The sequence below is a fragment of the Polypterus senegalus genome, chromosome 13 (assembly GCF_016835505.1).
Source record: "Polypterus senegalus isolate Bchr_013 chromosome 13, ASM1683550v1, whole genome shotgun sequence".
Lineage (NCBI taxonomy): Eukaryota > Metazoa > Chordata > Cladistia > Polypteriformes > Polypteridae > Polypterus > Polypterus senegalus.
Window position 1 is genome coordinate 72,620,490 of NC_053166.1, and position 12,453 is coordinate 72,632,942.

The 12,453-nt window shown below is 37.3% G+C and overlaps 1 protein-coding gene across 9 annotated transcripts in view; it reads right to left on the reverse strand.

Moving 5' to 3' along the window:
• cdk16 (cyclin-dependent kinase 16) overlaps positions 1–12,453 on the reverse strand; it is a 132,389-nt gene that overhangs the window by 58,448 nt on the left and 61,488 nt on the right. The gene's annotated exons all lie outside the window — the stretch shown is intronic.

Sequence of the window (12,453 nt, forward strand, 5' to 3'; positions counted from 1 at the left end):
AATGTATTTGTATTAGTTCTCTGTATTTCTTTGTGGTGGTCTTAAAAAGACATTGAATTTGATTTTTAAAACGTGAAAAAACACTGCAGTTACTGTAAAGGAGGAAAGTGGATATATACAAATGTAACTATATACAGGATCAATGCTTCATCTCCTGATTTTCAAACAAGTGACATACTTTCTTTTGAGCATATTTTTGGACTGATGTGCGTCTTTGTAGGAGTCTGTATGGATTTGATTCTGTGGACACAATAACTCAAAACCAAATCGCTCGGTCCAAGTGAAATTTGATACACTGCAAAATGACAGGAGCCTATTGATTTATAAAATAATACCAGCAGATTTTTCTCAACACAGAAAATGACTTGGCATTTTTGCTCACATTTGTGTAATAGCTGCAACTCAATGAAGGAAGAATATACAGTTTTTCTAACAAGACATGTTTATTATATTTCATTAAAATCAGAAAAACAGACCTGCAAATTTCTAAAACTCACAGATTTATGTATGGAAAAGCATGTGGTGGACATTTCAGAATGGTTTATCTCAAAGGTCTCAGCTATGACCACATGATTTAATATTATGTCTTAAACATGAACTGGAGAAACCTTATCACATTCCGAGTCACTAGTCTAGACGACACAATTGTACCTTTTCTTATATAAAACATTGCATTTGTTTTAAATTGAAGTAAACTTCAGAACGGCATTGTCAAATCGCTCATACACTCAGTCCCTGTCAGACATGCTGCTAAACCCCCCTTACACAAGCAGACAGGCGCCACTGGCAGCAGCAATGCAGGAGGAGTCGGTTCAGGAGCCAAGTATTGCTCTTTGACTGATGTAGGCCTCTTTCCTTAGTTCACCTACACATTTTATTTTCATTAAGTGCCATGTGCCCAGTGTCTGAAAGCTTCTAATGCAATTCCCAGTTGTATGTATAGTTTGTGGCATGGTTAGAACGTAATGAGCAGCAACATATACCAGGGCAGCATCCAGCATCACAACAAACAGCACCAACTGCCTGTGTGCAAAGCAAAACTAGGTGTCTGTCTGTCTTTGAGCAGCAGCAACAGCAGCAGCAGCAGTCCAGACCAAGAGAGATCAGCTGTCAGTTTTATTAATTTTTCTTTGTGTACTGTATGACAACATGGACTCCTCTCTTCACTTTTACTTATCTTGCCACATGCAAATGTAAATAAATGATAATGGGGCTCATACGTATCTAACATTAAAATGCAAAAGTATTTCTTTATGTTAATATTGAATAACATCTTTTGCAGGGATGAACAATTGAAAGTTATTTTTGACTAAGTTAATTCTACAAGAACTAGAGCAGTAATGGTAACTCCAAATATAAAGGAATTACCCTTTATTTTGGCTGAATCCACACAAACGGGTTAAATTGGCATTAATCTGACCATTAACTGTCATATGGCCACAGCTTGAGACATGTCATCTCTAGCACAGAAACTTTACTAAATTAAGGTGTTTACTAAATATGCAGAAAATAGAAAATCTAGTTAGTTAATTCGCTTGCATCAGGCAAAAATGACTACTGCAATACCTAACTGCCAAATCATTCTACTCCTGTTTCACAGTGAATTCCACATACTGTGCCAAGGATCGTAAGTCAGCCTAAGGAGTATGGCCACCACATAGCTCCACTTCTTAAACTGCTACGCTGGCTTCCAGCTAAGTTTAGGGCCAATAAAGGAAATCTTCCTTCTGACATTTAAAGTGGTAAATGTCTTAATCCCATTTTACAGGAGAATAGCTACCAATATCTGTGCTCTAATGTTAACGCTGCAATCATTAGACAGACAGACAGATAATCTATATGGAAACTGACTTGCTTCCGAACCCATGTAGTACACAGAGTAAAAGTTGTGGAATTTAAATATATTGTGTTTCTAAAGAAATACAGTCCGGTGTTTGGATATGACCTGGAAAGGTGAAGAAGGACATTACACAGTCTGGTGGCTTTAGAGGAAAGACTGAGTGAGTTACAAGTGCTCAAGGAAAATGTGTCATGGAAAAGTTGGGCAACCTTAGTCAAGCTTCTAACATCTGACTGACTAATGGATGGGGGTCACATTTATTCCAGAACTGAATTTGCAGACTGGCCCTGTCCAGTTTTTTCACTCACCATCTGATAACCTTTCTGCTTGTAACCAGAGACATTGCTCAATCCACTCAGCTCCTCCATCATAATGTTCTCTTGTGTTTGCACTGCAGCACTGTTCTTGTGCCATCTGCAGGATTTCCTGAATATCTCTTTTGATATTTTGTTCAGTAAGACCTAAGGGTCCTTGGGAATCCATAGTTTGGTATTTTAGATACAAAGAACTGATGCAGGGACTTCATAATTCCAATATTAAAAGCAAATAAAGGAAACAGAATATTGTAGCTATAGTGCTCTCAAATTCTGGAATGATCTATCGAGCAGCAGGAAAGACTGACTTGTCTCTGCATTTACACCTGGATCAAAGGTTTGATAGGTTATGTTAGCATGGCATATTTTATTAGAGCTGCAATTTATTGTAGTTACATTCCTTTTTATAATTATGAGATCAGCTGATCAATGGGTAAGGCACTGAAATGGAAATGCTGCTACACTCACTTTGTGACGATGAATATATCACTAAACCTGCATGGGCTTCTAAACAATGGTACTATATACTGATAGTATAAATTTGTCTTGAATAAAGGTGTCTTTCAAACACCCTGTGATATACCGGCACCCCATCCAGCAGGTTGGAGAGTATGTTATGTAACATTAACGCTTTTAAGAGTCATTATTTCAGTGCATTATTAATTTAGCAGAGATGCTAAAAAGTCACAGTGCTTTCGTGAACATGCAATACACCATGACACTGGGGTCATGCTTCATGAGTTTTTCAACAATTTTCATTTGTACCCTTCACTTACATTAGCTTAAAAAAAATCACAGCAACATATAGACAATTGCAGCACACAGCCGTGGTAGTCAGTCTCAAACGCAAATACCTGGCCACTTTCACATACACAAGCAAACCCTTTAAACTAAAAGTCTATTCCACCCACTATGTCCATGTAAATGAAGAAGGCTCAAATTACAGATGGCAACAAAATTAGCTATAGCTATCTGACCAGGAGGCAGCCAATAAAACAGCAAGAGACCAGGAAATGATTTTTCTTCATCAGGCACCATCCCCATTATGGATCATCTTGGGCAGATTGTGTCAATTACAGAAAGAGACAGAGTTGTAAAGTGAATACTCCTAAACAATGATACCTGAAACGAAACATGGAGGGGGAGAGAGAGAGAGAGAGACTTCATTGATCCTGAGGGACATTTAAGCTACTGGAGAACCTATTTATGGAGAACCTTATACAAAATTTGAAGAGTATAAAGAAAGAGCACGGAGATGGGTGTGAGTACAAAACACACCCAGCCTCTGAGTAAACCACACAAAGATGAGACTTCAAAAGAGTACCCAGATGAGGGGCAGCACTGTAGATCCTGGGCTCTCTTGGTCTCTCTCTCCTGCCTCCCTTCACACCACCTGTAACACTGACTGACAAAAAACATCACAAATTACATAATGTGAAAGCACTGAGTAACAGGGGACAAAGAAAGCCACTGCACCTTAAAAGAAATCAGTGGCCAGCCTACGTCTGTGGGGGTGTTGGCAGCATGCAGTGGCATTCAGGTCTCAGAAAGAAAAGAAAAAAAAAGAAAGGTGCAGTATGTTTCAAAGGTACAGAAAAAAGGGAGGAGGAGGAGGAGTAGGAAGAATGGGGGAGACAGAAAAATGAATCACATTTTAGTATCTTATACTGCACTCATACAGAAATCAGCAGGGGTTTAACATCCTGTAGGCCACATAGAGATTGAATAGGAAGCTCTGGCATTTGGGGTGTGATGTACTGATCAATTTGTTTTAGGCAGGTTTAATTCTTGAAAGCAATTTATCTAGATTAATCCAGGCCAGAATGTGACCAGGTCTGTCTCTTGCCCCCATAGGAATACATTACATAATCAAACAACCCTGCTCTATTAAAAACAAAATCTCAAGAATTTTATAATATCAAGAAACCTAATGGTAATGCTTAACATTTTCCTCTAACTCCCTTTTTTCTTAATCTTTCTATTCTATTCCAGGGTCTCAGGGAGCCAAATACTTATCCCAGTTGCATCAGTGACAAGTGCACAAACCAATCCTGGAAAGAATGTCTTTCTATTGCAGGGCACACACATGTACTACCCCAGTTTTGAATACAAAATCCACAGAACACTCTTGGATTTAGGATTTTGAGATTAAACCAGAGTACCCAGTAAAAACTGACATTTTAGAAAAGATGTTAGAAAAATGTGCAAACTTCATTCAAATATTATTGGGCTAGGAATAGAACCTACAACAAAAGTGCTAAAACACTGGGCCCAGGATTCCTTCGCTTTAACGTTAATATGGAGGTTGCGCACACAGCATTATGGCATAGTAAGTAGCACTGTGACATTATAGATTCTTTTAACCTAGGCTCAGAAAGTTGTCTATAAGGACTTTGCCCATTCTGCACCAATAAATGGGAGATTTTCCTCATGTACTCTAGTTTTCATTGTTTATGCCCAAAGACATGAAAGTTAAGCCAATCAGTGTCTTGACCTGTCTAGCACAAGTTTTACATGGTTCCTCTCCCTAGAAGGACATTTGTGTGAATTTTGATACATTTTGTGAGTTTATATATATTTTGAACTTTTGAAGGCAACCTTCTGGTGTAGACATATGTAGGCCAAAGCCAGCCTGTAAAGTATTGGGGTCAGGCAGCCTTGGGCAAGGCCTTTTCTGGGCAGGTTAGTGAAGGTCCTGCCCTTTTTTGTAGTCTATTAGGTACCTCCCGCCATATTTGCTATAGGAGTGTACTCAGTAATGACAAGATGAAGCAGATCAAACCAAAAACTGTTAAATTAAATGTTACTCTTCACCAGGAGGCTGCTACACATGTAAGTCTAGTTAGGCTGCTGGGTCATTTTCAGTTTGTACATTGTATTATTCCCTATGCTTATTCCGTACTGTCTATTATATTGAAAAAAGGCATATTTTAACATAATCTGGCATTAAACAGATTTTGAGGGGTGCTTCAAGATTGCCTTGTACTTATATTTAGCATATTTAAAGAAGGGGTGTGCGTCTGATGATATTAGATTGTTATTGATCTTAAAGATATCCACAAGCAAATCGTACAGATCGTGATCTTTTTTATTCTTCTAATACTCAATACTGATTGTTCCGTGCCAAATCCACAGACCAACAGAATGATTTACCGTTGTGATTGGCCAAATTATATCACGTGTCCCCACCATGGCTTTCTTGTGTGAAAAAGTTGAAAACAGCTTGTAGCATGCAATTAGCATGGCAGATGAGGAGCTTATGCTAAAGAAGAACTTGACGTCAGTAGTGTGGCAGTGGTGGTTTGGCTATACACAGATACTGTACAAAGCAAAGTTGTATGTAAAATGTGATATGATTGAATAGAACTACCGTTTCACTACATTAGAGAAATTGGGTTTGGCCCGAACATTTGTGCATGGATCAAACTACTGTATACCAATCCTGAAGCTTGTTTGTATTAACAACATTAACTCAGACTACTTTAAACTAGAATGTGGTACCAGACAAGGATGCCCCTTGTCACTACTACTTTTTGCAATCGCCATTGAAGCACTGGCAGTTCACTGTCGAAATGCTTATTAGATAAAGGGGATTATCAGAGAAGGACTTGAACAGAAAATTTCTCTATATGCAGATGATATGGTACTGTATATATCAGACCCACAAAATACTGTGCCTGCAGTCCGAACAGCGCTTACAGAATTTCAAAAGATTTTTGGTCTCAGAATTAATTTGAATAAAAGTGTGCTCTTTCCAGTGAATTCTCAAGCATACAATATTAGATTGAACACCTTCCCTTTTATCATTGCAGATCACTTTAAATACCTAGGGTTAAATATCACAAGTAAATATAAACCTCTTTATCAACAAAATTTTGCCATCTGTATGGAAAAAAATTAAGTAAGACTTGCATAGATGGTCAACCCTTTAATCTCACTCTAGCTGGAAGAATTAACCTTGTTAAGATGAATATTCTTCCTATGCTTCTCTTTTTATTTCAAAACATTCCAATATACATCAATGAATTATTTTTCAAGCAATTAGATTCAACCATAACCTCATTTATTTGGAACTTAAAACATCCACATATCCAAACAGCGACCCTACAAAGATTTAAGGCAGAAGTTTGGCATGGCTCTACTTAATTTTCAGTTTTATTACTGGGCAGCAAATATACAAGCTATAAAAACCTGGACATGGACACAAATAGATGAACATACACAGGTCTGGTCCGTAGTAGAAATAAAATCCTGCAGTACTTCTTTATATTCCGTGCTTTGTGCCCCTATAAATGCAAGTTATCACCAATATACTAACAACCCAATTGTGCTTCACTCACTCAGAATATGGAAGCAATGTAGGAAGCATTTTAAGATAGAGAATTTTATCTGTAGCTCCTCTGCATGAGAACCACCTTATTCAACCCTCGCAAACATATGCAGTTTTTAATATCTGAAAAATATTTGGGATTAAATTACTTAGAGATCTTTATATGGACAACATCTTTGCATCCTATGAACAATTACATTCCAAATTTAACTTTCCAGCAACACATTTCTTTCACTATCTTCAAATTAGAAACTTTGATAAACAGAACCTGCCCGATTTTCCTCATCTCCCACCTTCCTCTATGCTGGAAAAAATATTGCTCAGTTTCGAGGACTCAGACAGCATTTCTGCAATACCTAAAATTATTTTACAGTCCCTCCCTTTCAAAGATCCAAGAGACAGTGGGAAAATGATCTCTCACTCAACATATCAGAAATGGAGTGGAAGGTAGCAATGCAGAGAATTCACTCGAGCTCCATATGCGCAAAGCGTATAATTATTCAACTCAAAATTATATATCAAGCACATCTGTCTCACTGAAAACTCTCCAAAATGTTTCCAGGTCAAGATCCAACCTGTGAATGCTGCAGTCAATTCCCAGCCTCACTGGGTCACATGTTTTGGGCCTGCACCAAATTAACACCATTCTGGACAAAAAATTTGAAGTGCCTTTCAGATAGCCTTGGTGTCACAATCCCTCCTAACCCACTAACAGCTATGTTTGGTGTACTTCCAGATGGGCTTAAAGTTGAGAAGGACAAACAAACTGATTGCTTTTACTACACTATTGACACACAGACTTATCTTGCTAAATTGGAAGAATCCTAACTCTCCTCTTTTAAGTCATACTGATATTTTATATTATTTGAAATTGGAAAAAATCTAATGCTCATTTAGAGGATCTGTGCAGAACTTTTTTAAAACCTGACAGGATCTAATCAATAACATTTTAGAATAAGCACTTAAAGCACTGAGGAAGCATATTCCCTTCCCATTTCTTTTTCTTTTCCATTTATCTTTATCCACTTATTAAACTCATCAATTTATTTATTTTTACTAGCTTTAAGTACCTTGTCGGCCTTGCTCTCTTTCTCAGGGGTGGGAGTTAATTTGTTTTCAATCCTATTTTTTGTAAAAATTGATCTATTTGTATGGAATGATTACAATAAAATCAATAAAACTAAAAAAAAATAAAAAATTGTTGGATAAGTCAGAACTTCGGGAGGCAATACAACAAATCTAATCATCTTAAATGGAGACATTCGAAGGAACATGCCAAGACTGTTTCAGTCCAGTCAGTACAACTCCACTCACCTGTATCGCGAAGCATAAACAGTTGTCGCTGACAGATGCATTACAGCAGTCAAAAAAATAAGAATAGAGCAGCAACCAATGGAAAGAGGTGACTGAGGCGGTCACATTCTACCTAGCTAAAAATAAGATACAATTCAAAGCTGTAGACAACGTGAGTTTTAAGAAACTGATGCACACTTCAGATGTGCAATATGATCTTTCAAGCAGCAAATATTTTTTTGATATGGCCATTCCACATATGTATAGCAATTGCCGACAGACAGATTAAAGAACAGTGAATTATTTGTAACAACGACTGATTTATGATCCAGTCAAACATCGGAGCTGTACCTGGGTCTGGATGCCTGGCAAAGAGTATCTTTATATCCCAGTAACCAGTGCACCATCAGAAAGACTGTTTAGCACAGGTGACAATATTGTCAGAAGTCAAAGGGCTGCTCTGAAACCCTATAAAGTGGATCAATTGGTTTTCCTTGCCAAAAACCTGTTCATTGTGTAAGCAGAAAATCATTACATCTAATGTAAACAGAATGTCAACCTAATCTTACATGTTTAAGGTATGTAACTAAAGTACCTGGAGTTTAGTCAGCTAGTTTAATAGCATAGTGAAATTGTTTGTACCTGTATTTAAAATGAAAGGTACCAGACATTTGATTCTTCCCCCGTTTCTACCTCATCACCTACAGTACGTTTCTACCTCTGATGTTAGCTGTTTGTTATTCTGTTTTGGTTTATTATGTTCATTTTATTACCTAGAATGATTGCGAACCAGTCTTCTTGCACTTATAATGTTCACATTTAAATACATCTCTCTATTATAAATGAAAATCTTGAGATGAGACAAGACTATTGCCAACAGATTTTTTTTTTAAGTCCCGTCCTCCTCTCAACCATTTACAGATAATGGTACACGCCCACGGCCATCTCACCTCTTATTCGTATGAATGCTTTTGTCAAACACAGTTCCTGCGCTCTCAGCTCTTATAAATGTTTACGTTTTCCTCACTTTAAGTTCCTGATAAAAGGAGACTTATTATGTCCAAATCTTATTGAAGAATTTCATCCCGAAGGGTTATCAACAGAAGAAATAGAGTACACGGGCAATTCCAGCACCGAGAAACGATGAAGTTAAAAAAATGAATGTGAAAATTGTCAATCAGTTACAAGACAAATTGGTTAAATGCGTATCAATAGACTATGCTGAAACAGTTGGTGGTGATGGGGTGGAAGATGAAAACATCAACTTAGAAAATCCCGTAGAATATCTACAACCGTTAAAACCGTCCGGTCTTCCATCAGCCGAATTACTGTTGAAAGAAGGATGTATCGTAATGTTATTGCATAATTTATGTATGAGTGATGGGCTATGCAATGGGACAAGATTAGTTATATTTAAAATTGGCCGAACAATTCTGACATGTAAATTTTTAACAGACGACAAGAAAGGTAATGTAGTACATCTTCTGTGGAAAACATTGGACACCAAAGGAGATCTTAATATGGCATTCTTATTAAAACATTTACAGTGTCCCGTTAGAATAGCTTTTGCTATAACAATTAACAAATCAAAGGGACAAACACTCGAAAAAGTCAGTTTATTTATTAGACATAAAGAAACGATATTTACTCACGAGCAGTTATACGTTGCATTATCATGATGTAAGTCCAAAAACCGAATCAAAATTCAATGTGATATTGTTGAAAAGTTAATTCCAAATATTGTTTTTACTGAAGTTTTATAGTAGAAGTTTAAAAAGTATTTGTGTGTTAATGTCAAAGCCAAACAGAAAGAAAACGTATAACGAAACGAATACCTCTAACTCAACATGAAACATAATTTTCTTTCAGTTTATTACATTTTACTATTTTTACTATGGTTAATTACTCGCTGCAACATAAAACAGTTAGTTCTATTATGCATATGTAACAATTTCCATGAAAATAATAATCTGTTTAAATTGTACATCCATTAGCCCATACGTGAGCGTTAGAGGCGTGAAGTGGCTACTGTGTAGAGCCTGCCCAGGTGTTGGCGAGCAAAGCGAGCAGAAAGCAGTGCCCCCTAGTTTTTGAATAAATCTGTTTTATGGTTATGTGGCTGTTGATCCCAACTTGAAGCTGAAACTGTAAAACATTTTTTAATGTTGTGTGAAACTGCCAGAATTTTAAAAGTGCACTTGTTTATATTAGTTATATTTATGTTATCTATTAGCTGCTGATTACAATTTCTTTATTTTTGTAAGTAACCTATTCACAATTGAATTCAAGTTTGTTTGATATTTAAAAATAAAGTGTAACTTAAGTCTTAAGAGAATATCTGGAGTCAATCTCATTAGGTGTATGCCACATTGTAAAGAGAGATTGAAATTCAGATCATGATTTTGTGTTAAAAGGATCGTGATATGATTTTTTGGATAATGATATTTAAAACAACTGATACTGGTAGAGGTCCAGCAAAAATCATTTATAAATTTTTGCTAATTCAGAATAAGAACTGTAACGTACTGAGTAAATATGAAAATAAACTTTAACTATCTGTCTATAGAGAACGTGTCGCTCATTGTAGTAGCCCACATTTAAATTTACAAAGAAAAAAAGCTTAATTATTTCACATTGCCCCAGGTTGGAAAGTATTCCTGTTTGCCTGCTCAGTAGCTACAACAAAGGAGGGGAAGGTTGCCCTTTATTGCTGAGCTTCACGTGTTCAGGGACAATTAGTGGGTGTTCTGTCCGGTTATGGAGCATGAAGTCAAATTGAAGGAGTGTTCTCCTGCTTAGTCTCTCCAAAAGTGCTTTCACTTCTCAGGATGATAAATAATGATGTAACGCATAAGCTTTCTTGCATTCTGATTGACTTAAAATTGTTGCTAACGAAAATTATGAATAAAAAAATAATACTGATCATATTCAGATGAAAGCAGACCATCACTTAAAACAGGGTAGGCTACAAAAGAAAAAGTGTTCCAGCCAAGAAATAGTAGGGAAATTGCAAGAGGTGTGTGTGGGGGGTGAACTCTTCAGAAAACTTGCATTTTAAATGCCACAAAAATTACATTTAACACAGAAAACCCCAAGACAGCCACAAATATGTGGTTCTGCAGATCCTTAGCCTCCACGGACCTTGTGCCCATGAGAGCTTTCCATCCCAGTGCTCAAAAATAATAAGCTTCTATATGGAAAAATCTGAGCAAAATGTGAGAAAGAAAGGGAGGGGATGTGAAAGCTCATTTTGGAGTGCGGACAGTGTGTGCAATAAAGGGACAGGAATCTTTTGTATGTGTTGAAGTTTGACAAGGAAAGGATTCTCATCTGAGAACTGTGTTAACAAGATAGAGAAAGCAAGCATATTTAATAGAAGCACAAAGATTTGGAAAGTTTAACAGAATATTCCAAATATCAGAGACAACCAGTTACTAGGTGCAGGTTTTGTGTTCACAGCCTGACCACTGAGGTTATCCAGCCAACTTCTCAGAAAAGAGCTCTAGTCAGAAAACAAGAGAAGTGAAGAATAATTTAATAATGGCCCACCGCTAACACAGAGGATGAGAAATACTTCCCACAATTTACAGAGTTGGGCTGCATTCCGCGGTAAAAATGAGCCCTTCTGCCTTTAATCAGAGTGGAAGTGCCTCAGATTTATATCAGATATACTACACACAGTATGCTTTGGTTTCAACTGGTTTTAGTTCAACAATTAATTAATAAGCATAAATTACCATGTTGCATTTATGCTTATCAGTTTCAAACCACTTTGCTTCCTTCCTTTTTAAACAAATATGTGTCTTTATGGGTACTAATCATCCATCCATCCATTATCCAACCCATCCATCCATCCATCCATTTTCTAACCCGCTATATCCTAACTACAGGGTCACGGGAGTCTGTTGGAGCCAATCCCAGCCAACACAGGGCGCAAGGCAGGAAACAAACCCCGGGCAGGGCGCCAGCCCATATAATTAGTAATTTGTTAAGTTAGTATTCATTAGTATTCGTATCTGCCTGTGAACTCATTACCCACACTGTGTGCTTGAAGTTAAGAGCTCTATACAGAAATAAACTGAACTGAACTACTGCTAATTATCATCAGGGAAAACTGTCTTGGGGTACAGAATGGAAACAAAATAGAGAAAATATAACCACTTTTCAAAAGAGTGCATATCCAGGCATTAAGCAAAGGCTGAAGTGCAACTCAAAGGCACAAACCTAAAGACTAAAACTTAAGAGTCTGTGCTTGAAGTGGGCTGGTACCGGCACTTGTTGGTTTTGCTCTCACTGACTTCTTCTGCACTACTCACAAAACTCCTGGGACTCTTCAGCTTCTGCCTAATGAGACAGGATACACGGACACTCTCTCAAGGAAAATACTGCTGGCTGGAGGTGTCCCTTACAGTAATCCTTACTAAACTTCATTATCCAGGGTACTCTAACTCACGCAAGTCAGCTTACATTTCCTTTCCTACTACATTTCTTTTAGTGTTATGTAGGCTAAATAGAATGAACTTCACATGTCTCTCATAATGTTAGCCTGGCAACAAGGTGGCAACCATTGCCACCAAGGCTGCCAATGCTGTAACATGACTGAACAGTTTTCATTCAGCTGCTTCATAGCTATTCACTGCACACCAGTTCTCTAGATGCCCCAAAGCCGTAGGCAG